Here is a 25,314-nt window from a genome sequence, read left to right on the forward strand (position 1 = left end):
ATTGCATCTTTCCTGATGCAGAGAAATCTAAGCTTTTTGTCATATATACAAAAACAAACAAACAGCACTGTACTTACCTAGACTGTATGCATAGGTAGATTCTTTTCTCTGCCCTCCCACCCCTTTCTTTCATCATAGGTAACTCTCATTTATAGTCCAAAGTCCTGCTTTGGTGTCCACATTCTCTGAATTCATCCCTAAATCTCACACTCTGCACTCTTGGCACTCACATAGTCAAAGGCCATCATTCTCATATCTCTGTACTATATCTCTGGGTCAATATAGACTTATTCTTGTAAACCTCATAATTTATCCTAATGATGAGTTTATTCTGTTTTCTCCACTGGACTGCTATTTTCTCCAGAGCAGAAACCCTATGATGAGTCATCTTTCTATGGAGCTCAGTAATTTTTTTAAAAAATAATTTGTATTTTCCTGTTTTTCAAAGAAAAACTTTTAATGAAATATTTTAAAAATACAAGTCAGCAAAAAGCAAACAAATTAAAATAATGCCTAGTCCCATACTCAGAGATAACTACTGTCAGTATGGTGGTATAACCATTAGCCATATGGGGTACATAGTAAATAATTTCTTAATATATCTTTTGTATATTTCAAGGGCTATATAACACTTTGCTCTATAATAAATACATTTATTTAACTAATTCTCTCCTGTTAGTGTTCTGGGTTGATTATTGTTGTTGCACCTCTACGATTCTGAATAATCCTGTCTTTGCTATATCATATAACAAAGATTCTCTCCTTGACCAAACTCTAGCCAGGCTCCTCTGAACTCTCTTCCCGACTAGACCTCAACCTTGACTTAAAAGACTTAAACAAGACACTGACAGAGTTTCTAAAAGCTCAAAACCACATCCCTAGGATGATCCTAGTCCAGCTTAAAGTACTTGCCTGAGAAAACTTCAAGGCTGCCAAAAGAATTTATTTTTTGTTCCGAACAATACCTGAAGATAGGACCCCTGTCATCCACTCTGTAGGAGGATAGGAGCCTAACTTTTATAAGCATCAGTTAGCAAACCCAGATGGGTTTCTCATGAACCACTTTCCAATTTTTCTAATTTTTTACTTCTCTGACTCTGCTGAGCCCAACTCACCCATCTCCCTATTTCCTCATTCTCCATTTAAAATGCCCAGCCACCTCTGCCCAAATTGAAGTTGAGTTGAGTTCACACAGGACTCTTTTTCTTACTGCAATAATATATTACTAATGAAAATCTGCCCTTACCAATTTAACTAGTGTCTGGCTTCTTTTTTTTTTTTTTTTTTTTTTTTGTTTGTTTGTTTGTTTAGTTTTAGTTTTAATTAACAAATAATAATTGTATTTTGTTTAATAGGAAAATTTGTGAAAAAGTCTGTGGGGTTTTTTTCCCCTATTTTTTTATTCTTATTTTTGTTGTTGTTAAAAATTGTGAAAGACTCTGAAATGTACCCCCCCCCCCAAAAAAAAGGATGACCATGTGTCTAGTGTAGTGCACATTTCTGGGTTACTTCATTCTTTAGAGACCTGTACCCTTCATTGTCTTGGAGCTATTTTACAACTCTATAAGCAGTAGAAAATGTGTAGTTGTGCAAATGATTCTTGTCCAGAGAAATGCAAATGAATTGTGTCAGAGGGAACGTAAATGATTTTTGTCCTGTGGATATAGATCAGTCTTGCTTCTATTTAGAAATTCATTCAGCATTCCTGATTGCTTGTGTGTGTGTGTGTGTGTGTGTGTGTGTGTGTGTGTGTGTGTGTTGTTAATTTTCCTTTGAATTGGTTGTAATATTTTACAGGATCAATCATTAATTATCAAGATAAGTAAAACACATGTTCATTTTATATTTGTATGAAAGTCATGATTTTAGTTTATTTATCCTTTAATAGCTACCATATCCACATGAACTGGTGTCTGAAATACATAAGTTCCTGTTTGGTTTGTTCCTTAATTAGAACATGAACTTGAGCAATTATTTATGGCAAGCTTCAGTTTTGTTACCTGAAAACCAAAGGAATTATATAAAACTTGCAGAGAAACTAGCACCATGCCTAATATATAACAGGCACTACATAAATGTTGTCCCATCTTATCCCTGGAGCAGTTCCCAATTTAGTTGCTGTTATGAGCTGAATTGTGCAAATTCATATGCTGAAGCCCTAACCTTCAGTACGTCAGAATGTGACTGTATTTGGAGATAAGGACTTTAAAGAGGTGATAAGGTAAAACGAGGTCTATGGGTGGGCTTTAACCCAATATGAATGGTGTCCTTATACAAAGAGGAGATTTCTCACACAGAGAAAAACCACTTAAAGACAGAAGGAGAAGTACAGCCATTTGCAAGCCAAGGAGAGAGACCTTAAAAGAAACCAACCCAACTGACACCTTGATCTCAGACCTCCAGCTTCCCGAACTGTGAGAAAGTAAATTTCTGTTGCTAAAGCCACAGAGTCTATGGCAACCCTAGCAGATTAATACAATTGGAGACGGTGAGGTCTGGAGTAAGGCAAAGAAAATAATTACTGTACAATACCAGTACACAATTTGACAGAGAACTATACACCTTTTAAAATACAGTAAAGTCAAAAATGCCTGCTTGATTTTTTTTTTAAACGACAACTATCCCATCTATCTGTTTTGAAAGAAAAGTTTTTCTTTCTCACTTTATTATAAGGCAAAAGACGGGACCAAGGAACACCATAAACATATTATCTAAGTAACATAAAAATACTGTAATTCAGTGCATTCTTTGTGAAGTAACTAGCCTTAAGCTTTCATTGCATAGGTTCCTTTTATGAGAAAGAATAAAGAAAGAAGGGGACTTATGATAAAAGATCGTTTCCACTCATTGTTCCCTGAGTCAGCAGGCCAGCATGCAACCACCGTTCTGCTACCTTTATGAAGGTGTTTAGCAAAGCCATAGTAAAATCTAAAATATGCCCTGTCCTTCCCTAGTTCCTCAAAAACTGAGTGCCTTCTGTGTACCAGACACTTTGCTAGGCACTAGAAGTGCAACAATAACGTACACAGACGGGTCCCAGCCCTCACGGAGCACACATATGAGTACAACAGCATGAGTCACAGACAACACATTACAGGAGTAAAGACGATTTGGGAAAATGTAGGTGATTAGTGTCCAAGAAATTAATCTCCGGGAACATACAATTGGAGGGCACTGTCTAGAGATCAAAGAAAGGCTCCTTTGAGGAAACTGGCATTTTCGTTTTGGTTGACCACTCCAACATGAGTGTTTGAATCATGCAGTGAAGGACGGAGAAATTCCTTACAGAGGAAACAACAGGGACAAAGGCTCTGAGGTGGAAAGAAGCAAAATGCATTTGAGGGACTGAAAGAACGTCGATGTGCAGAGAGAGCTAATAAGCATAGCTGGTTGTTTTGTTTTTGTTTTCAGCAGGAAAATGTCAAGATATGATTTGCACTTAAAAAGCAAACGTAATATTATCAAAACATCACATTGTACCCCGTACATGTACAAAACTATGATTTTTCAATTAAAAAATATTAATTTTTTTAAAAAACAAGCATTTAACTGAGCAAGAGAAGATTTGGGAAGACGAGTTAAGAGGTTCATGTCAATATCCCCAGCAAGAGATAAAAGATAGAAGGAAAGAGACCGTAGTGGTAGTGGAGCGCGGCTGGCAGCTGGGATAGAACGAGGAGGTAAAACTCAGCAGCACTAGCTGCTCGACTGAGAAGTGAAGAGCGGGCTGCGTCCAGTATGGCTCCAGGTTCCCGGCTCACCGGCGCGAGGGTGGGAATGAAGCTGCGAAAGCACCAAGTGTTGTAGGCACATAAGCAAAGGAAGATCGGCAGGTAAAGAGGGCAGAGGATGATCCTGGGGAAAAAAAATCAACATTTTTGGACTTAACGTAGAGGGATGGGTCTTCTACAGCTAAAGGATGCGAAAAGAAGGGATCAGAGAAGAAAGGAGACAGGAGGCTATGCGGTATCTGATGCCAGAGGAGAGCGTTTTAATTACATGTCCCTTTAAAGAAGGTGGCAAAGGATGCATTCTCCATGAAGAGAATTCATTCTGCATTTTAGAATCCCAACAGCAGCTAAGGGCAAAAGCTTTCAGAGTGACAAGTTCATTTCGCAGGGTTAAGTCAACAACACACCTCAGAGTAAATAAAGTCCTCTTTCCTTTCGTTTCTCCTCTTCCCCGCCCAAAACACAACTACAGATGACCTCGACATGACTTGAACACGCAACCTTCTGACCTGGAGTCAGATGCGCTGCCGTTGCGCCACGAGGTCACGCAAAATGGATGAAGGGTCCTGTATCATTCCGTTCACTTTCTCTCAGAGATTTTATTATTCGGTTTGATTATTCTTCTCTCTCCACTCTTAACAGCTTCACTGTGACTTTGTTGAAAGAACTAGGGGATTGACCAGATTAAATATTAAAATTGACCAGCTTAAATATTAGATCCAAACTGTCCATGTGAGAAAACTCAGTTGTTTGTCACGTTCAATCTTTCCATTTATCAAAATTTTTCTGTTTGGAGAAAAATCATGTATGTATTGGGTTTAGATCCTCAGTGAAAGAGGAATAAGAGCTGCAACGAAATTTGCACTACTACTTTTCTTATAAATGCACTAGACTTCTCCCTGTTCCAGAACAGACTTCCAGCCTCGCATTGCCCTGCGGTACCCGGCCTACTTCTTACCTCACTCAATCCAATCCGCACACCCGCCCCACCTTCAACCTGGCGAGCCTCAAAAGCCTAGCATAAGTACCATCTGTTCCCCAAACCCTCACTTTTCAAGATCCGTGGGCCTTCTGGTCCCTATTGTATACAAGAGCCACTCAGTTCACAATAACCCCCAAACAAGCTGCTAACATTTATTGGGCTCTTACCATTTTCTACTAGCCCTGTGGGTCATCTTCCTCCAGCCCAGTGATTCTCAAAAAATGCTCCCTGGATCAGCAGCAGCAGATAATTTAGAAAAGCAAATTATAGGCCACACCGCAGGTCTCCTGAATCAGAAACTGGAGCTGGGGCCTGGCAGTCTGTGCTTTAACCAGCCGTCCAGGTGATTGTGATGCAGGGAAAAGTTTGAGAATCACTGCTCCAGCCTAGAGGACGCAATATTTTGCTCTCTCAAGAAAATAAACTTCCAAATATGCTAATTATCTTGATTTGATTATCACATACTGTACACAAGTATTGATAGTCAACTCTGTACCCCACAAATATGTATAATCGATTATGTTTCAATAAAAATAAAATAAAAGGAGTAACTCTAAATAAAAAAAGAAAGAAAGAAAGAAAAGAAACTTCCAGTCTTCTAGGATGGAAGAGAAGCCGTGTATTAGTTTGCTAGGACTACCATAACAAATACGGTGACTGGATGACTTAAACAACAGCAACTTATTTTTTCACAGTTCTGGAGACTAGACGTTCGAGATCAGGGCATTGAACGGACTGATTTCTTCCGAGGCATCTCTTGTAAGATTTTTTAGGGAGGGAAATTCCTTATTTATAATACTTTTACTATAGTGCAGCTGGCGAAAGAGCAAATTATTTCCTCTCAACCAGTTTCCAGTCATTGCAGTGTAGGACCACGTGGCCTAATGGATAAGGCGTCTGACTTCGGGTCAGAAGATTAAGGGTTCGAATCCCTTCGTGGTTGCTTGCTGTTGCTTTAGCTACCCCGGACTGATGGGTGGTCATCTCGTTCCTTTAAAGGAGTGTGTGTGTGTGCCTTAAGGCCTGTGACTAGAAACCTATTCCTTTTCACTTTAGCTTAATAGCTTTACCCTCTATGTATTTTTTTTCCCTCCACACTCCTTGCCTTTGCTTTGTACTTCTTATTCAGCCCCCACGTGTCTCTGCCTCTCCACAGTACACCATACAGTCCATTCATTCTCAACCCCTGGGAGCTTCTTAGAAATGGAAACTTTCGCGGCAATCCTCCTTTCCCCGTCCGAGCCACCCTTAACGTACTAAATTACAATCTCCGTGGGTGGGGCCTAGGATTCTAGGTTTTAACCAACTCTCCAAATGATTCCTTTGCACACTCGAGTATGAGAACCTTTTATAGACTTTACTGGCCGCATAACGTCTCTCAAGTTCTTCCCTATCCACTCGACGATCTAGTGCAAGCACCACAGAGCCTTTTACAATTTAGCGCCAACCTACCTGAGTTCCAAGATTGTCATAACAGAGGTAATATGAAGAGGCTGTGAAAACTCCTTGGAAAGACGGGCATGAAGGAAGGCAGGAAAGTGGTCAAGTCTGACAAAAGTACCTTCTAATAAATGTAGAAGAATCACCATCTGCAACACTCAGAAAAATAATAGACCCAGGCAAAGAATGTTAACGATGTTAAAACTATTAGACAAAGTTATTGGGAAACAACATATGTGCATAGAGTCAAAGTGCCACTCCAAGATTACTTGCCAATTGCAAAGGGAAAAAGAAAGAACCCTGGGGGCACCACTTTATCTTCACTATAGTGGGATATCCTGACAAGTGCCTTCTGATGTAAAGTTACTACTGTGTAAAGTACAGTGTCTGGCCAAAAATGTTTAACCTGAATCTAATCACTCAGCTCAATCAAAGGGATCTAATCAATTATTTAGACTTACCTTTTTGTTTAAAGGGAATAAGAATAAATGAAAAGATGCCATGAGGAAACAGTCAGACAAATACAGAATGTGGGACATTCTACAAGACAATAGGCTTGGTTAGAAAAAGGGACTCTAAAAGATATATTAAAGATGCTTAAATAAGGACTGGATATTAGATATTTTTTAAAATTGTTAAATTTTTTAGTTGTGATAATAGTATTGTGGTTATATAAGATGCATGTTTTGGTGATACATGTTTATGTATTTAGGTATGATATGTCATAACTTCTGCAAATGAATTTCATTCAATTCAGCAGAAAAAGGTAGATAAGACTAATATGACAAAATGTTAATCGCTGAATCTGGATGGTGGGTGGACAGATAATTCTCTAATTCTTTTAAATTCCTTATAAGTTTGCAATTTTTTATAATAAAAATTGGAATTTTTAAAAAAGGCTTGGCAGAGGCTGTGCTACTTAAACACAGGCCCTGGAGGATGAGCACAGGGCTCCAAGCAGACAAGGCAGAGAGTCACGGTGAAGAAACCAGCACCATGTGAGGAAGGGCAGATCCTTTCTCTTCTCAGGAGTCCCAGGCTCCCTTGGCAGATAGGAGAGAAAGGGAGCTGAAAAGTCTGGACAGATGCCGAAGATGAAGGCCTCCTATGTCATTTGTGATCTTCCCTGTAGTCTTATCTTAAGGACATTAAAGGAGAGAAAGGTCTCAATTAGATTTGCAGTCTCGATTAGTGCTGGCATAGCCTTACCTGCATAATCTGCCCCCAGCTACATCTCCAGTGTCATGAGTCATTGCTGCCCCTCCCAGTACTGCTCCAAAAAGCGATGTTTCAACTAGACAGAACTTTCTTCAGTTCCTCCCATTTTTCATGAGGTTTAGGTCTAGAGCACTAACCCCAAACCCTGTTTTGACTCGATCCTACAGATTCTTCAGATCCGAGTTTAAATGTGACGACTTCCACAAATATTTATTGGGCACCCATGGAGAATTCAGAAGTAAAGAAGGTAGAACTGGATCCTTTCTTCATGGAGTTTAATGAGTTAATCTCCTTTGTGGCTGGGATCTAGCACCTCGCATATGGGCTACTATGGCACACCACACCTCTCACTTGTACTCAGTTGTACTTCTTCACTTTTGTATTGGTTTACTCTAGAAATCCCTGAGAATAGCAGCCATTTTTTTCTTGCTCACCATTGAATAAGCAGCATCTAGTAAAGTGCTTGGCACATGATTGTGCTCAAAAGAGATACTGGGGTTCTGTTCTCGCTTTGGAGGTGGTCTTTGTATGTATTTTCAGACTATTATCCACAGAATATCAGATACAATTGCTCTTCCCCTTGTGAGAGAAGGCCCCATAGAATGAAGAGCATTTGACTCTCAGAAATATTTTCAATTTCATTCAGAGATGTTATTTCTTCTGATTAAAATATTTTGAACTTTATGAAGATACAGGAGATAGGCTTCCCTGTAGAACATTTTGGTAAATCCAGATTCTTGAATTTTAAAATGGTAGTTACAACAGCAGCTGACATTTGTTTAGCTCTTAATATATTGCAGTCACACATCTGAGTGTTTGAAGACAGGGGATTTTCAAGGAATATCTTTGTCGGATTATTTTTTGAGGATAAATTTTTTATTAGGCAAAAACTATGAGAATCTTTGAGGTTATTAAAATATATTGCTGGTTTGCTTTCTTAAAAAGACTAAGAGTATTCCATTCAGTTTACCATGTATGTGCCTGGAATTGAAGTTGGTTAACTTCTCTCCAGTTTTCATTGATAAGACACGAACCCAGGGATTACTAAATCCCTAGTAAAGAGGTAGTGTAGGGTGTGTGATATATAGTAACATGGTGTGTGATATATAGTAACATGTAAGGACTTGCAGGCTATCTGTAGTTGTGGCCGAGTGGTCAAGGCGATGGACTAGAAATCCATTGGGGTTTCCCCGCGCAGGTTCGAATCCTGCCGACTACGAAAGGGGGCTTTTATATCTTGAGAGTGTTCTCTGACCCATAGATCTGTTATAAACTTTCAGTTATCTCACATTATGTGAAGATGGGTTCGCATTGTCTAAATTCAACTTCCTCTAATATTTTTTACAAGCTGCATCAAAATTGATTTCCCATTGCCCAGGGAGAATTCATCGTTCACGTGTGCACCAAGTGAGAAGAACCACTAGGTCTATGTTTTGTCCTAGTTCTGAGGGTTTTGGGCGTTCAAAGTCCCGATGACCAGGAGAGAATAACTCGAAATAAAGTTTTCAGTCATCTCTAGAGTGGCTCAGTAATATCACCACTTCCTTTTTCTATAGGTGTAACGCATAAGCTACCTGCAGGTGGGCCAGTGGCGCAATGGATAACGCGTCTGACTACGGATCAGAAGATTCCAGGTTCGACTCCTGGCTGGCTCGGGCTTGGTGGCTCTTTTATCAGATAGGGGTTTCACAAATTCCTCTCTCCCAAATTAATTTTAATTAAAAAAAATTTTGTTTGAAATATCACTGTATCACTTTCACAAAAATATTTATAATATAAAGTCGAGCCTTAGTTTACTACTCTTCTTTAACATACATGTTTTTAAATTAAATCGCCAAATTGGAGTTTTCAGAATTGATCAACCCTCACATTAGTTGATAAAATTTTAACAGAGGGAAAACTTTTTAAATGCATCATTCTGTGAGAGTTACAACTGAGAGTTTAACAAAGTGAAGATTTCTAGACAGCAAACATTTTTAGGTTCTTTTCTATGCTTTCCACATATATGTAATTTAAGGAATCAAATATTTCACAGGATTTGTAACAAAAACCAAGTCTCTTTTCTTCTCCTAGTCGTCCAGCATTTCCTCCCCTGTATTTACCTACATGCCTGTCAATAATATGCTTATATGGTTCTTCTGTTGACTTTGTAGAAGATGAGTAAGTGGTTCAACGTTCCTTCTCACACACTCGGGCCCGGCCACACAGTGCACACTTCCTATATCGCCATTCCTCTGATATTATTATAGCATTTGTGATAGATCAATATTTGTAGCTTAAAATATGGTGACTTTGTAAAAACAATTCAACAGGTAAGCTAAGAAATAAAATGCTGTTTTCCCTTCCTCACTTTTATTTCCCCTGACATTAATAATTGTCTTTTTTTTTTTTTTTTTTTTAATGTTTTTGTTTTTATTGCTTGGTCTTCTATGCATTTATCACCAGTTTAACCCCAAACTTTTCAACAGTTGTCTAAACAATCTCCAGAAATTCAAATACATTGCAGAGTCTGTACATTTCATCTTTCTTAAAAAGTGCCTCCCACAGCCTTAGAACTGCTCAAATTTGGAAAGCTTACCTCTTCACCTGGTGTTCGTTTGCTCCTGTAAATCTCTTTTGAGCATCGTCCCAGGGATTCCCAGTTTTTCTCTCCTACTGTGAATCAGTATTTTCTGTATCCTATGTTTTTCTCTTTTTCTTGATTTGCTCTCTGTTTTAGTATAGTGTGTCCTCCAATTGCTTGTTGAGAAAGCATGCATGAGGTAAATACTTCGAGATCTTCCATGTCTGAAAAAGGTTTGGACTCTATCAGCTCATTTGGTTGATAATTAGGCATGGTATAGAATTTTAAACTAGAAATCATTTTTTTTTTCTGGAATCCAGTGTTACTGCTGAGAAGTCTGAAGCCATAAGTAACCTGTTTTTTTTGTGGGGTTTTTTTGTTTTTGTTTTTCTTTGTCTCTCTCTCTCTGGAAATTTCTAGGTTCTTTTCTGCAGGTTTGGTTTCTCTTTAGGCCTCTCTCCTTAGTTTGCTGTGCCCACACATGATCTTTCCTCCGTGCACATGAATTCCTGGTTTCTCTCTGTGTATACAAATTTTCTTTTCTTATAAGCACACTAGTCAGATTGAATTTGGGCCCACCTTAACAGCCTCATTTTAACTTAATCGATTCTTTAAATGACCTATCTTCAAATACAGTCACATCCTGAAGTACTAGGGGGTAGGATTTTAGCTTATAAATTTTGGGGGACACAATTCGACCTGTAACACATATTCTACATTAATACTAGCCATCAAATATATGAGAATACTTCAAAAAAGTTCGTGGAAAAATAGAATTTAAAGATAATATGACTCTTTCCATGAACTCTTTTAAGTACTCTAATACTATCTTTCTGATTGGAACAGATGACTTTTAGAAATACGAATCCTTTTCAAGGATGCTTGTATTTTCATTTATAGTGGTCTAATTGCTAAGAGTATGGCTATGACTCAGAAAGTTTCACATTACCCTCCCAAATTCATAAGATGTCTTAATGGGGGCCTTTTTAATTTAAAGAACGAAAGAGAAAGGAAGGAAAGACTTTCATGTAGTCTGGCTGAGGGGAATCTTCTTTTTCTTTTCTTTTCTTTTCTTTCTTTTTTGGCAGAGGGGAACCTTCTGAATCAAGCAGGTTGCCTCTTTTTTTCTTTCTTTAAAAAGTATTTGAACTTGGAAAGCAGTTGCCCTGCAATTGTAACAATTCATTAACCAATAGAAAACCAATTTTCTCAGAGAACAAATTAAGAACCTCATAAACATGAACCTCACAGAGAACCACTGGATTTTTTTTTTTAATCTATTTAAATTTCAGGGCTAAAATGAGAACAGTTCTCCATGGCATGTTAACAATGTATGGTTTTAATGTCTCAGAAATCTGGCCCCAGAAACCTTTCTGATATTACCTTTTACTACTTGTTCACTCAGCTTCGGACCAGGGGCTTTTTGCTATTCCTGGAGCAAGACATGGATGTTCTTTTCTCAGACCCTTTGCATTTGCTATACTCTCTACCTGCAACCATCATCCCCCAGATGATATTGTGGTTCAGTCTCCTTGAAGTCTTTGCTCAAATGTCTTCTCGGTGAGCCCTTCCCTGATCTATTAAAACATGCAGCCCCACCCCATTAGAACACACACGTGCGCACGACCCACACACAAAGACACTTTATCCTCCTTTCCTGTCTTATTTTTTTCACAGCTTGTTTATTGCATGTTTCCCCACTTAAATGTGAGCAACATGACGACAGGGACTGCTTTTTTGGTATTTATTTTGTTTTGTTTCTGTAGTCTTAAGACAACACAGTGACTGGCAATCAAACTACTTTTTGTTTAAATAAATGAATAATTAGTGAAACAGAGTAAAGAAAATTGGGAAATTAACAAGGGAATAAAGGAATGCACGCTTTGGTCATTAAGATGGCAGTGAGTGTGGGTCCACCTCAATGTGATTATAATAATTCGTGTTTATCTCTAGTCTCCAAATAGAAAATTAATTCTGAATTTGCTGGAAACAGTGCTTATAATCGTGCAGAGAGGTTTAGAGTATTACTGCATTGCTTTGCTGTTTACTAACTGCATGACCTTGGACAAGGTATTTAACCTCTAGAAAACCTGAGGAGTCTCATTTGTACAGTGAAAGTAATAACAAGTATTTACTCTGTAGAATTGCAAAGACTAAATGATTTAGAACTTGGAAAGCGTTTGGCCCCACGTAAGTGCTCAATCATACAAAAGCTTTTGTTACTTTGTTATTTTTATTGAGTCTAGTTTTGGATAGCAATGTATTACATACAGATATGCAAGCTCTGAGAGAAGTGCGAGTCAAAATAAGTTCCTCACAGGTCTCGATGGCAATTGTGTCAGTTCCATCCTAACACTGGCGCAGATCTATCTCGAAAAGAAAAAAAAAAACGGAACCCGGAAATTCTAGCAGAGGATGGTTTCGATCCATCGACCTCTGGGTTATGGGCCCAGCACGCTTCCGCTGCGCCACTCTGCTGTGCATGCCAGCTGCGTCATAGCTAATATTCAGCTTTTCTCTGCTTTGCCAGTTTTTCAAATCATAGAATTGTATGTTCACTCTTTTTCTTCCATAGTAGTAACCTATCGTTTATAATACAATAGCCATGGGCTTAGACTAACTACCGCAAAAAGGGTTAATAAGAAATAGGAAAAAGTTATTTTGCATACACTTCGGTGCAAAAATGCATGATTAGATATAACATGTCACTGTGTATCGTGTGAACGTGTACAGTACATCTATAACTAAATGTCTACTGATATCCTAAATATCATGTTTTAAAGTCATTGTACCTACTGCTAAATTTGACTGGCTTTAAAAAAAAAAAAAAAAGAAGTAAAGTCACTGTAAGTTATACAAAATAATAGAAACCCTTCCAAAGAAATAAACGTACTTTTCCTTTCTTTTATGCTGTACTGTGCCAATTTATAATCTGTTGAGGGAAAAACCCGGCAAATTCATGCACTTTTTTTACATAAGAGTTTTAGGGGGTTCAGGGAACCTCTAGCCTAAAGGACTAACTTTCTCTGTCTCAATAGTTCACTACCCATAGTTTCGATTTGGCAAACTTACTGTGTGCAGGTTTTCTGCCTCTGGAAACGAACTGACTCCTGGAATCCCAAAGATCCAAGAATATGCTATGTAACCCCTCTAGCGTGGAAAAACTGGCCCGGGTGTGAAGTAGGTGAGTTTAGATGGTCACCCACTAAAACCAGACTTGATGGCTGTGAAGACCGTCTACGCAGCTGAACGTTGGAGAGTGAGCGGAGATGGAGAGAGAGCCGCCAGCACAGACATGATCTTGGAACAGAAGGCCAGGAGGGTTAAGAATAGAGATGAACCGGCGAAGAGTGAAATTCACAAATTTTGCAATAAGAGCGCAAATGTGTTCACGGTCCCAGAAATAAGCCGCCCAAATACAACAACATATTCCTGTGCATACCTGCCTATTAAATAAATAAAAGAGAATTTTGAGGAGCCTATAATAATTGAGGATCCAAACCTGGGAGAAGGAAAAAAGACAAAGATGACTAGCGACCAGCCCTCCCACGCCGGGGAGTTAAAAGCCACTGACCCCGACGTGATTTGAACACGCAACCTTCTGATCTGGAGTCAGACGCGCTACCGTTGCGCCACGAGGCCTCCCGCGAAAAGCATTTTTATTAACTTATTAACCTGATCTATGGAATTAATTTTCCGTATGCAGAGAAGGCCACGCGGGGACCATTATTGTGGCTGCAAAACAATGCCTGGCTGCCTTCTTCTGGATCAAAACGCTGTCCACCCAATCACTGATTTTCTCTGCACCCAAATTGCTTCTATTTTCGCCTCTTCCCATTCATATTCCATTTTTTTCTTATCTACTTTTCTCCATATATTCCAAAAATAGACATTTTAAGAGTTTGTTGTTTTTGTTTTTATATATTCTGTTTACGGTCGGTCTTTTCGGAGTGGAATCGTGTGTAGTGGAGGTAGCTGGAAGTAAACGATGAGAGTCCTTCCTTCCCCACCTCCTCTCCAATAAGAGATGCTGACCAGGGTGCGTTTTGAACGCATTTGCAGAGTTGATTATCGATCCTAATTAGTGTTTCAGTGAGATGAATTCACGTGGAGGCTGGCGCGTTTAATCTGTGCGGCATCCCTTCTGCGAGATGGCGGCGTCTCCTGCACCCTCAGCTGACAATACGGGCCTGATCTCACACCCAGACAGAATCAGATCACCGGACCTGAAACTGGCCCCAAAAGAGCAAGAAATCTGTCTTCGGGAGCGACTGGGTTACTCTGACACTGTGCTTCGGCTGGTTAAAACGCCTGTCTAGGAAACAAGCGGTCTTAGTTTTGAATGACAGCGGGGTTTGGGGGGGGGGGACCTGAAATCTACGCATAGACCGTCTCCCCAAATACTGGAGGGGACGCTTTAAACTCCTAGGAAAAGATATTCTGAAAAGTGACCCACTGCTGTAAAACAATCTCTGAAAATTAAGCTTTCCCTTTCGTAATAAAAAATGGGTCCAGAGCCCAGGGTTCCTTCTGGGAATTATGAAGGACCATAAATACTCAATTGAAGGAGTTGGTGTTTGACCCTGTAGATAGCGGAGTGGCTTTTGTAGGTTATATGCAGGTATTCGCTTGTTAATCATCCTGCAGCGTTGTGGAAAGAGATTAGGGGGTCTGGGTGGACGGTGTGTCGGGAGTCGGAGGCATTGGGCGGTGGATGAACCGGCATTCAGAAAATAAACGAGCAAGGGTTTAAGAGGATCTGCAGACGTTTATAGAAAGGAAGGAGCAGCAGATCCTCAGGATTGCTGTGAGTTTACGAGGGTACTTCAAAACGTTCATGAATTCAAAGATAATACGAATCTTTCCATGAAATTTTTAAAGTACCCTCGTATTTATGTAACGTGCTCTAAAAGAATTTATATATGCCTGGCACAGATTGAGCTCTCAACAAATCTTACTATAATTGCTATCATTATGAAGTTTGGTGAAATTATTTTATTTAGTTTTCTTCCAGCTGCTCCACAATTGTCAAGGTTTGGTGATATTCTTAAATGCATTTGCTCACATCACCAGCCTCATTCAACAGAAACTGTGGTAAAACTTACATTTATCAATTGTTAGTTTCTTCCATAGATTTAGAGTTTGGTGTTATCAAACAGAATTGAATGGGTTAGCCAGTTAACTCACTCGGTAGAGTGGGATGCTGATAACACCAAGGCCAAGGGTTCAGACCCCCACCGCCAATAAAACAAAACAGAATTAAATGAATTTGCTCCTTTCAGATGTTAGAGTTAATCTTTTTCTCTAATAAGGAAAACAAAAAAAAATTAGTAAAAATGTCCATCATCCCAGGTTGCAGCTAAAATCAGACAGACCATTGACAACATAGGGCTGCAATAGGAACCTGGAAATTAACATCACTCAAATAGGCCTGGAATTAAAAACTCAGTGAAACACTTCTAACTCATAGAAGTTTCTTTATTCACTTGTTTTGGTTAGTATTTAATGGTAATTCACAGCACAGCTGATTTCTGTCTGGCTGTTTATAATTAACTTTTTCTAATATAGAAATGAGTCTGGATAAAATTTTCTAAATTGGGTAAGAGTCTCAGTAACAAGTGTCTGGAGCACCTTGAGGTTGAAGTTGCTTCTCTCACTCTTTGTCTTATTTCAAAGCCTATGTAGCCTTTTACTACCCATGATCCTAAGCCCTGCAGTTTTGCTATTTACACTATTCCAATCTGAGGCTCCAGCAAGAGCCTTCAGGTCCCCCAAATCCTGAGTCCTAGCACCACATCACAGTTATTGCTGATTTTGACCACTTCTGGTAGCTATGTCTTTGAGTCCATGTTCCTGTCTCTACCTGGTACCTATTCCAGAAACCTGGACCCAGTCCTGAAGATCTAAGCAAAGAAACTCCAGGAATAGGCTGTTTGGCTTTCCTAAGCCCCCTCCCACCAACTACCTCTTGCTCACCATCATCCATCTTGAACCACCTGCTGACAGACTCCGCTCGTCTGGGTCTCCCAAATGTCTTTGTTCCTGTCATACATCTCATCACTGAGATCTCCTTACCCATTATGACAAGACACACTGGGGTTTTTGTTTGTTTGTTTGTTTGTTTGTTTGGTCTTTTTCGTGACGGCCATTCCTATATAGGATCCGAACCCGCAGCGGGAGCGTCGCCGCGCTCCCAGCGCCGCACTCTCCCGAGTGCGCCACGGGCTCGGCCCCAAAACACACTGTTGAAATCTGTGTAGGAGCATCTCCTGACTGCTCACCAGAATACAGACATTTGTCTGCTACCACTTCCTCTGCATAAAGCTTCCCCTCTCAGCTGGGCTCTCTTCTGATTCCTGCAATGGGCCTGTCCTCCCCAAGTCTGCTCCACCTAGTGAATGGGCCAAGTTCCAGTCTGTCTCTGCAACACTAATATTGATTTGTGTTTGGGGTGGAAACACATGTCAAGTGTAATTAAACTTAATTAGAAGATTCATATCCATTAATATGGCTATTATTTTAAAATAAAGAACAGAAAAATAACAAATATTAATGAGAATGTGAAGAAATTGGAACACTTGTGCATTGCTAGTGGAAATGTAATATGGTGCAACCATTGTGAAAAACTGTATGGTAGTTTCTCAAAATATCAAATATAGAATTACCATATGATCTAGCAATTCCACTTCTAGGTATATACTCAGAAGAACTGAAACCAGGGACGTGAACAGATTATTTGTACACCAGTATTCATAACAGCGTTGTTCCCAGCAGCCAAAAGATGGAAACAACCTAAACATGCATTGACTGGCAAATGGATAAACAAAATGTGGTACTGCACATACGAGGGGTCTTCAAAAAGTTGGTGGAAGATTTGTATCATCTTTTAATTCCATTTGTCCATGAATTTTTTGAAGTACCCTTGATGGAATATTATTGGGCCTTAAAAAGGAAGGAAATTCTGATACATGCCGCAGCATGCATGAACTTTGAAAACATTAAGCTAAGTAAAATAAGCTAGACACAAAAGGGCAAATATTTTACAATTACACTTGTATAAGGTACCTAGAAGAATCAAATTGAGGACAGCAAGTGATTACCAGGAGCTACAGAGAGGGGAGAATGAAAAGTTATTGTTTAACGGGTACAGAATTTTAGTTCAGGATGATAAAAAAAAGTCCTAAAATGAATGATGGTGATGGTTGCACAACAATGGGAATGTACTAATGCTAGTGAATTGCACACCTAAAATAGTTAAAATGGTAAATTTTATGTCATATGTATTTCACCACAATAAAAATTTTTTTAAAAAAACTAAAAGAGAAAAGTAGAGACAGAAATGAGGAGGAATGGGAGGTTAGAAAGGGAGTTCACAGAGGTACAACACCTTTACTTTTCTGGCACGGAAATACGAAAATCTGTGCGTATGTTGTGTATAAGGTTGGTGCGCCCACCGGGCATGGCTGTGATCTCATCTCTGACTCCTCTTCCTGTCGCCACTCTGCCCCAGCCACATTGCCTCGGCAAGAATAAAATTATAAAGTTTTCTTCCAGGAGGGAGGCAACATCCTCCCCACACTTTCCTCCTTAGGGTGCCTCCTTAAAAACATAATAGGCTCAGGGCCAGACCGTGGCTCACTTGGGAGAGTGTGGTGCTGACAACACCAAGTCAAGGGTTAAGAACCCCTTACCGGTCATCTTTTAAAAAAATAATAATAATAATAATAGGCTCAATATAAGGAGATTATTTTTATTTTACAGTTCAAGGTTATGTATGGCCTTCCCACCCTTGCAACTGTAAACGCATACCTTAAAATTAATTCAGGAGTTCCCCATGAGATGTACAAAAGAAATCATAAGGGGCATCCATTTGTCTCTCAAGAACATAATAAACTTTTACTTGTTTCTTCTACTTTACTGTATAAATTTATGTGACTTCTTTCTAGACTCAGCCACTTCTGTGCAACCTTACACGCACATAAATCTGATAATGCTTACTCAGTCATGCATTGTGTTCTCTCTTCTGTACTGGTATGAAGGGATCATCTGTTGGCTGAATTGTTTTATTTCCCCAAATACACCAGGCTTGGTCCTACTTCAGGGCCTTTGCATTTGCTGTTCCCTCTGCCTAGACCCCTCTTTCACCAGATATTTGTATATGTCCCCTTGTCTTTTAGGTCTTTGTCAACTTCTCATTGAAACCTTCCCTGTTCACTGTTCTCAAAATGCATACCTCTCTGACTCTCCCTGTCTCTTTTCCTTGCGTTATTGTTCTCTGTAGCACTTGTCAGCATCAGACATACTATATATTTTGCTTATATATTTATTTGTTACCTATTAAAAATAACTAAAAGTAACTAAACTAAAAACTAAGACACAGCCTCTTTTGGGGTCCATCCAGGAGGTCAGCTTGCCCTCCATGTATATCCCCATTGGCTACCACAACCCCCTCACTGCCACATCATGTCCACAGCTTTCTGCTGAGAACAGGAAGTCCGCCCACAGGGACACTGGCCTTTCTAGGAAGTCAAACTCCCAGGGTAGATATGTCCCTCCTTTTGGTTGTAAATCCCCCTCTAATACAGCACACAGTTAATTATTGTAGCAGAGGCTGCCATAGTAGATTTATCACAGCATGTTCCTTTTTCTCTTGAAAACACAGCTAAGTGACACTTCCCAGCCTCTGTTGCAGTTAGATGTGGCCATGTGGCCGAGATCTACACAATCGAATGTGTGAAGAAGTTTTGTAACTAGGCCAATTTGCAACTTTGAGGCTTGGTCTAGGAAAACCTCCCACGGGGATTTGTTTCTGTCAGTCAAATCTGAAAATCCAGTGGAGGACTCCATGGCCCTAGGTGCCTGAGACACACAAGAATCTCTTTGTAACCACTGGGAAAACCAACCAGAAAACTGTGCATTAGGTGTTGTCTTGGGGGGAAATTTTTATTAAATTGAAAAACAAGACTTACGGGTTCCCGTGTTATAGAAGCTAGCATCACTAACACATTACTAATACAATAATGCTTTATAGTCCTTTGCTCATTTGTCTTTCATGTTTTGAAACATAAACTCTCAATCTCATAATCATAGAGTTCTCATAAAACACTAAGTGATAAGGTTACTAGAATCATTAATACACACATATGCTACACATGTGGCAGAAAATACATGACTTTTTCCAAAATTCTAAAAGTTATTACCTCATTTAATAATGCAACATTATTTTGCAAACTAGTTAAGTAGTCCTCTTGCACTGCAACCCCTCATTCTAAAATTCCAAGCTGGACCAGAACCCCTTCCCAGAACCAGGCACACCATACCAGTGCCTCAGGGCCGACCCGGCAACCTAAGACCACACACTCCCCACAACCAGGCACACTGCCAGTGCCAAGGAGCATGCCAAAAACATCACCTCTATGTGGGTGGCCCACCGCAGCCTCCACAATAACCACAGCTGCTGCAAAAGCAGCTAGACACCACAACCACCACGCACTGGAGTGCACTGACACAAAGAAAGTCACCAGCAGAGATAAAGAAAAGAAGAGGATGTCTCTCTCCACAAAGCCCATTTCAGAGTGACAGAAGAAGCGTCTGCTCTATGATAATATTGGGGGACCTGATCACACTTCTCAGTGTTGGTCAGATCGTCTAGGTAACAAATCAACAGAGAAACCATTATTCTTTCAGAAGGAGAGAAGAAATCTAGTGTATTTAGAGGGCAGAGGCGGGAGGGAGACGGGGATGGGAGAGATTGGACAAGGGGCATAAAGAATAATTACGATTTGTAACAATATATATGCTAGTAATATTGATTTGATCAACATATCTCAATGTTGAACCCCAAAATCTGTATAATCAATTTTGATTCAATAAAAATTTTTTTAAAAATAATAAATAAATAAATAAATAATAAAAAAAAATAAAAACCCAAGCTGAGCAGAAACTTATAAATGGATGGTACTCTTTTGCAAATGCAACACTACCCCAAAAATCTCATCATAAAGTGGACTTCATTCTAGGAATGATCTTATTTTAGCCTGACTTTCAGATTTCTTTTCACTGTTATCAAATCAAAGACTTTTCCTAAGTGCTAGCTCATTTCCACATTTATTTTTCACTGGGCTACTTACTCTTCTGGTCATTCCAGGCAGTGGTGTGCTGGTAAATGTTTAACAACCAGCACTCTAAGGAAAAACAATATCCTGGTATGTACTGTTGACAATTTCTTTGGTATAAATTCTCCCACCATGGATGATTCAAACTATAGATGTGAAGTTACTAAAGTCACTGAAGTCACTGAATGCTGAGCTGGGAAGAGATGTGCACCATAGGCTCCCATGAAGTCTGGCACTCCACCAATGTTTAGTCTATAGTATTACTCAACAATAATGACAATAGCAGCTAATATTTATTAAGCACTTACTGTGTGCCAAAAATATTTCTCTGATTTTTTATATGCTGTCATATCATTACATTCAATCCTCACATTGAGTCTGTGAGGCTGTGTTGAAAATGCAAAAAATCGCCCCAGCAGCTACAAGCTAAAAGCTAGAACAACTGAACATAAACAATTTTTATAGCATAAACAATTACCAGGCAAAGCCACTCTGTTATCTGTGGTAGAACAAGACGGAGACAAGATCACTCCATAACAATGTCTGGAACAGGAAAGCGGTAAGGACACTCTGCAACCACAAAAATGAGTAAACAATCCCTTTGCCAGCATAACAGAGCAACTTTGCTTTTTTACTAATGACATTCCCAGCCCCTCTTTAGTTCTCCTGCCTCCTAGATAAAAATTACCGGGATACACAGTCTCTGAATTGCCCGCTTCCTGGCAACACCCAGTCCAGAGCTGGCATCTGATGCCCTTTCACTCTCCTTAAAATAAGCTTCACCCAACCCCCTTTTACCTAATAACCTAGTATTCATGCTACTACTGTTCGCTCTCCATTGCTGCAGCAACTGAAATCAACCTAACTTTTTTGACCACATGTGTGTTCCTAAAGGTCTCTCTGGTCAGTGGACTTTAACAGTGTCAGTAGCTTCATTTCACAGAAGAGAAAATTAAAGTTTAAACTGAAGAGTCCTTAGGGAGCCTGTTGTTTGAGGTCAGATTTCATACAAGAGATCCCTTTACCTTCCCACAAGAAGCAGACAGTCTGGGCTGAGTTTAAGACATTGTCAGAGAAAGCAAAACGAACTGGCTACCAGGATAGGGACTCACAGATGGATAAACCAGAGATTAGCAACAGCAAGAAACTGTTAACACCGCTAAGGATGGAGAGACAGTGGGAAGAGGTGGTAGTAGAGCCCAGAGTGGGAGCTAGAACGGGGACAGTGGCTGTCCCAGAGATGAGAAGCAGGAGCTAGAATCCCAGAGGGAGGATCTTAAACCCTGGGATGGAAGCAGCCGCTGCAGGAAATGCTTCAGGAAGCAAACAGAGATAAGAAATATCCAGGCTTCAGGGTTCCTCCTGCATGCCAATCTTTTGTCAGTTCTCCCATTGGCTAAACCTACCCAGAGCCGGACGGCAAGGGCACCTGGGAAATATAGTTCTCTGTGATGCAGCACACACCAAGAGAAGGGTGGGGAATGGATCTAACAACAAAAAGGCAACTTGATTCACAAAATAACCCTCCCAGTAATGATCAAGGTATTAAATCTACAAAAGACATTTTTTAATGCACTCTAATAAACATTAGAGTTTGCCCTTTGAAACAATTCCTTCTGGCATGCAGTTATACTTAAAAGAATTCGATTGTAACACAGATTTCCGCTTTATATGTATTTAAAGTATATAAGTTTTAAAGCATAAAAATCATAGAAAACAACAATTACAAATATTCAATTAAATTAAAATATGTTTCTTTCTAAGATGTAAGCATGCAGTATGTAAAACACATGCCATACCCCAGGTATAGAAATGCTACTACATCACTGATGGAAGACAATTTTTTGATAGGTTTGGTAATAGGATTTGGGGGGGGGCTTATATTAAATCTAAAGAGCTTTAATAAAGAGCCAGGCCATTATTAGTTAAAGGCCAATTCCTTTACCAGATTTCCTTTCTTTGAGTAAAATATTTATTATTTTTTTGTAAAAATTTACAACTAGACCTCTAGAAAGATCTCAAATATCCAAAAGTCCTGAGGTTAGATAGGTCAGCAAACACCTCCTAGGGCCAAATCCAGCTTACAGCTATTTTTACATTTTATTTTATTTTATTTTATTATTATTTTTTTTTAAGATGACCGGTAAAGGGATCTTAACCCTTGACTTGGTGTTGTCAGCACCACGCTCAGCCAGTGAGCGAACCGGCCATCCGTATATGGGGTCCGAACCCAAGGCCTTGGTGTTCTCAGCACCGCACTCTCCCGAGTGAGCCACGGGCCGGCCCTATTTTTACATTTTATATGGTGTATATAAATGAAAAGAAGAAGAATAGCCTGTGACATGTTAAAATTACATGCAGTTCATCATGGATTCAGATCTCCGTACCAGCCAGCCACCAAAAAAAATGAAAGAAAAATTATATGTAATTCAAATTTGATTGTCCATAAACAAGGTTTCATTTGGGCACAGCATGTCCATTTTTGTCTATGGCTGTGCCACAAAAGCAGTTATGACAGACCGGACGGCCCTCAACAAATGTGAAAAGAAATAATATCTTGCCCTTTACAGAGAGGCAGCCACTCTTCTCCTGGTATCTCCAGAATTTTTCTTGTCATGGAGACAGCACAGATCTGGGCTGGCAGAAGGATCCGGCTGCTTCCAGAGTGCGATGCTGCCTGAAGGAGTTAAAAATATGCCACTCTGGCATATTGTCTATTTAAGTTAAAGGCATTTAAAAAACAGCAGATGCAAAAAGATCACTTCTTTTTCTTAAAAGCTGAAGATGAAATTCCCGTGTGAAAGATGTCTTTTCTACACAATACTACAGAGAAGGCAACATTCTTATCCTCAACGAGAAAGAACTGAGGCCAAAGGAAATCTGTACAAACAAGCCTTGTTAAAGTAACCCTTATCTTCCTAGCTACTTCTCTACCCCATTAACTACCCCAGGCAAAGCCCCTTTGCCTTGTCACATTTTCAGTTTACTGTGTTATTCTTTGTCCAATTCAGTTATAAGTAACTGACCCTGTTTCTTTGGGTCTTCATTTCCTTATGAGGGCTACTGTGCCCTGTAAAACATTTATAAATAAACTTGTATGCTCTTCTCCTGTTAATTTATGTTATTTCAATTTAATTCTCAGACACGGACAGGACCCTAGGATGAAGGAGGTGGAGTTTGGCCACCCCCAGAGCCCAAGTCTGCAGCCCTTCAGGAGTCCTGAGCACAGGGGCCTCCAGTCCCAGCGCTGGGCCCGCCTGCCCTCCTGCACATGGGTTCATGGCCCTGACCGGAGGCCAAGCTGGATATCTGTTCACAAGTCACCATTGTATTCTCACAATATGATGATACATTCCACTTTCCTTTTTTTTTCCTCCTTAACTGAGTTTGAGTTGCAATGTTAGAAGCAAAGGTAATAGGGTATGAAAGAAAATTCAGCCCTTGGTGTGTGTGTGTGGGAGGGAGGATAACTTTAGGAGAAATATTCTTTCTATTTGCTGGGGAGAGTAGGCCACTATAGCTTTCTTAATAAGCAGAAAATTAAACAGGCTCTTTGTGGTTCTAGATCAGTGATCCACTCATTCATTCAACACACATTTATTGTTGGCCTACTCTGTGCCAGGCACTTTTCTAGACTTCAGTTAACAAAACAATTAAAACAAACAAAGAAAATCCTTTGTTGGATGTCACTATCTCTGGAGGTGATCCTAGGTGCATCTTATGACCATGAAAGGAACTAAACTGACATGCTAAGCCTGCAAAGTATAAAGATGGAAAGAATCTGAGTCCTTGATGACACACGCTGGAGTTGTCCTCTGTGTTGGTCAGGATTTAATTGCAGAGAATAGAATGCACTTTAGCTTGTGTAACCAGGAAGAGGTTAATTACAAGGTACTGTCTATGCTGAGCATTCAGAACTGACTCCTAATGTCACCTGCAGAAGTGGACCACTGAGGAAGCTGCTGGTTCTTCTGTAATCAGTACTACAGTGCCACCGCCAGTATCAAGAAAACCACCGCCATCAGGAAGCCCATGCTTGCTGCCAGCTCCAGAACCATGCAGCACCTGCTACCATCTGCACCAGCAAAAAAGGACACCTTATGACCTGCCTCTCAATTCTTAGAAAATCAGTGATGGGTCATTGGGGACTCTGCTAATACAACACAGAAAAACCAAACAACACTTGAAACTGCAGCCCCTGCTTCATTTCCATTCTCCAAATCCCATGTGAGTGCATCTGATTTGCTAAAACTAAATTTCTCCCAAATCAGAGCTGAATGAAAACCTGAGAAATGTAGTTTTTAGTTTTCCTGCCTCAACAATACAAGAAAGACCACTAGGAAGAGGGCGGATGGCTATGGAGTGCCATCTCACCATATCCTTCCCCTACCTCAGAACTTCCTGTTAAATGACAAAACTCTTCTTTATTGCTTAAGCCAATGAATCAACCTGACACCCAAGGGAATGGGTGGAATCAATTAGTGCTAGAGCTAGTCCTCTGAGCCTCAATCCCATTCTCTCACACCTACCACCCCTCACTGACTTTGATCTTCATATTTCTTCTTTCCCTCATGTATGGTTACAATATTCAATAAAAGAACACAGAGATGAAACTTTCCAGAGGAGATGGTAGCACAATGAAGTTAAATCACGAGAGGTCTTTCCTAACAGGCAACCAAAATGGAATTTCTGAGATCTACTAAATTTAGCAAGAAACTCAGGACTGACACAGGTTCTTCCTCCATGGGTGAAGGTAGGAAGATAAGTTTCTCAGAGAGTGAAGAGGGGGTCTCTAAGAAAGAACAAAACCTCCTTCATCTGTTGAACTATCCTTGACAATACCCCTATTTGGGATCCTTTTCTAGTTACTCTTCTAAAGAAAATGACTTTCCCATCACTATCCCCAAGTAACTAAAATGGCTAAACTTCCTGTGGAAATAATGGCATGTTTCAGCAACTCCCATATGTTCATCACTGTCCAGGAATGCACAAAAAATATTATTCTTGCAGAGGATGATTATTTTTCATCTTTATTTTTTTTTATTTATTTTTTTTTTAAAAGATGACCGGTAAGGGGATCTTAACCCTTGGCCTGGTGTTGTCAGCACCACGCTCAGCCAGTGAGCGAACCGGCCATCCATATATGGGATCCGAACCCGGGGCCTTGGTGCTATCAGCACCGCACTCTCCCGAGTGAGCCACGGGCCGGCCCTATTTTTCATCTTTAAATGAAGCTTCTCTTAATAATGAGCTCAGTTCACAATT

The 25,314-nt window shown here is 39.9% G+C and overlaps 6 non-coding genes across 6 annotated transcripts; 3 read left to right on the forward strand and 3 right to left on the reverse strand.

Annotated features, from left to right (window-relative positions):
- Positions 1-4,204: 4,204 nt before the first annotated feature.
- Positions 4,205-4,276, reverse strand: TRNAW-CCA (transfer RNA tryptophan (anticodon CCA)). The gene has a single exon. It is a non-coding gene; the product is annotated as a tRNA-Trp (tRNA).
- Positions 4,277-5,583: 1,307 nt separating this feature from the next.
- On the forward strand, positions 5,584-5,656 carry TRNAR-UCG (transfer RNA arginine (anticodon UCG)). Its single transcript has one exon. It is a non-coding gene; the product is annotated as a tRNA-Arg (tRNA).
- A 2,852-nt stretch (positions 5,657-8,508) lies between these two features.
- TRNAS-AGA (transfer RNA serine (anticodon AGA)) lies at positions 8,509-8,590 on the forward strand. Its single transcript has one exon. It is a non-coding gene; the product is annotated as a tRNA-Ser (tRNA).
- A 363-nt stretch (positions 8,591-8,953) lies between these two features.
- On the forward strand, positions 8,954-9,026 carry TRNAR-ACG (transfer RNA arginine (anticodon ACG)). Its single transcript has one exon. It is a non-coding gene; the product is annotated as a tRNA-Arg (tRNA).
- A 3,314-nt stretch (positions 9,027-12,340) lies between these two features.
- Positions 12,341-12,412, reverse strand: TRNAM-CAU (transfer RNA methionine (anticodon CAU)). Its single transcript has one exon. It is a non-coding gene; the product is annotated as a tRNA-Met (tRNA).
- A 1,092-nt stretch (positions 12,413-13,504) lies between these two features.
- Positions 13,505-13,576, reverse strand: TRNAW-CCA (transfer RNA tryptophan (anticodon CCA)). The gene has a single exon. It is a non-coding gene; the product is annotated as a tRNA-Trp (tRNA).
- Between the last annotated feature and the right edge of the window lie 11,738 nt (positions 13,577-25,314).

The sequence above is a fragment of the Cynocephalus volans genome, chromosome 5 (assembly GCF_027409185.1).
Source record: "Cynocephalus volans isolate mCynVol1 chromosome 5, mCynVol1.pri, whole genome shotgun sequence".
NCBI lineage: Eukaryota > Metazoa > Chordata > Mammalia > Dermoptera > Cynocephalidae > Cynocephalus > Cynocephalus volans.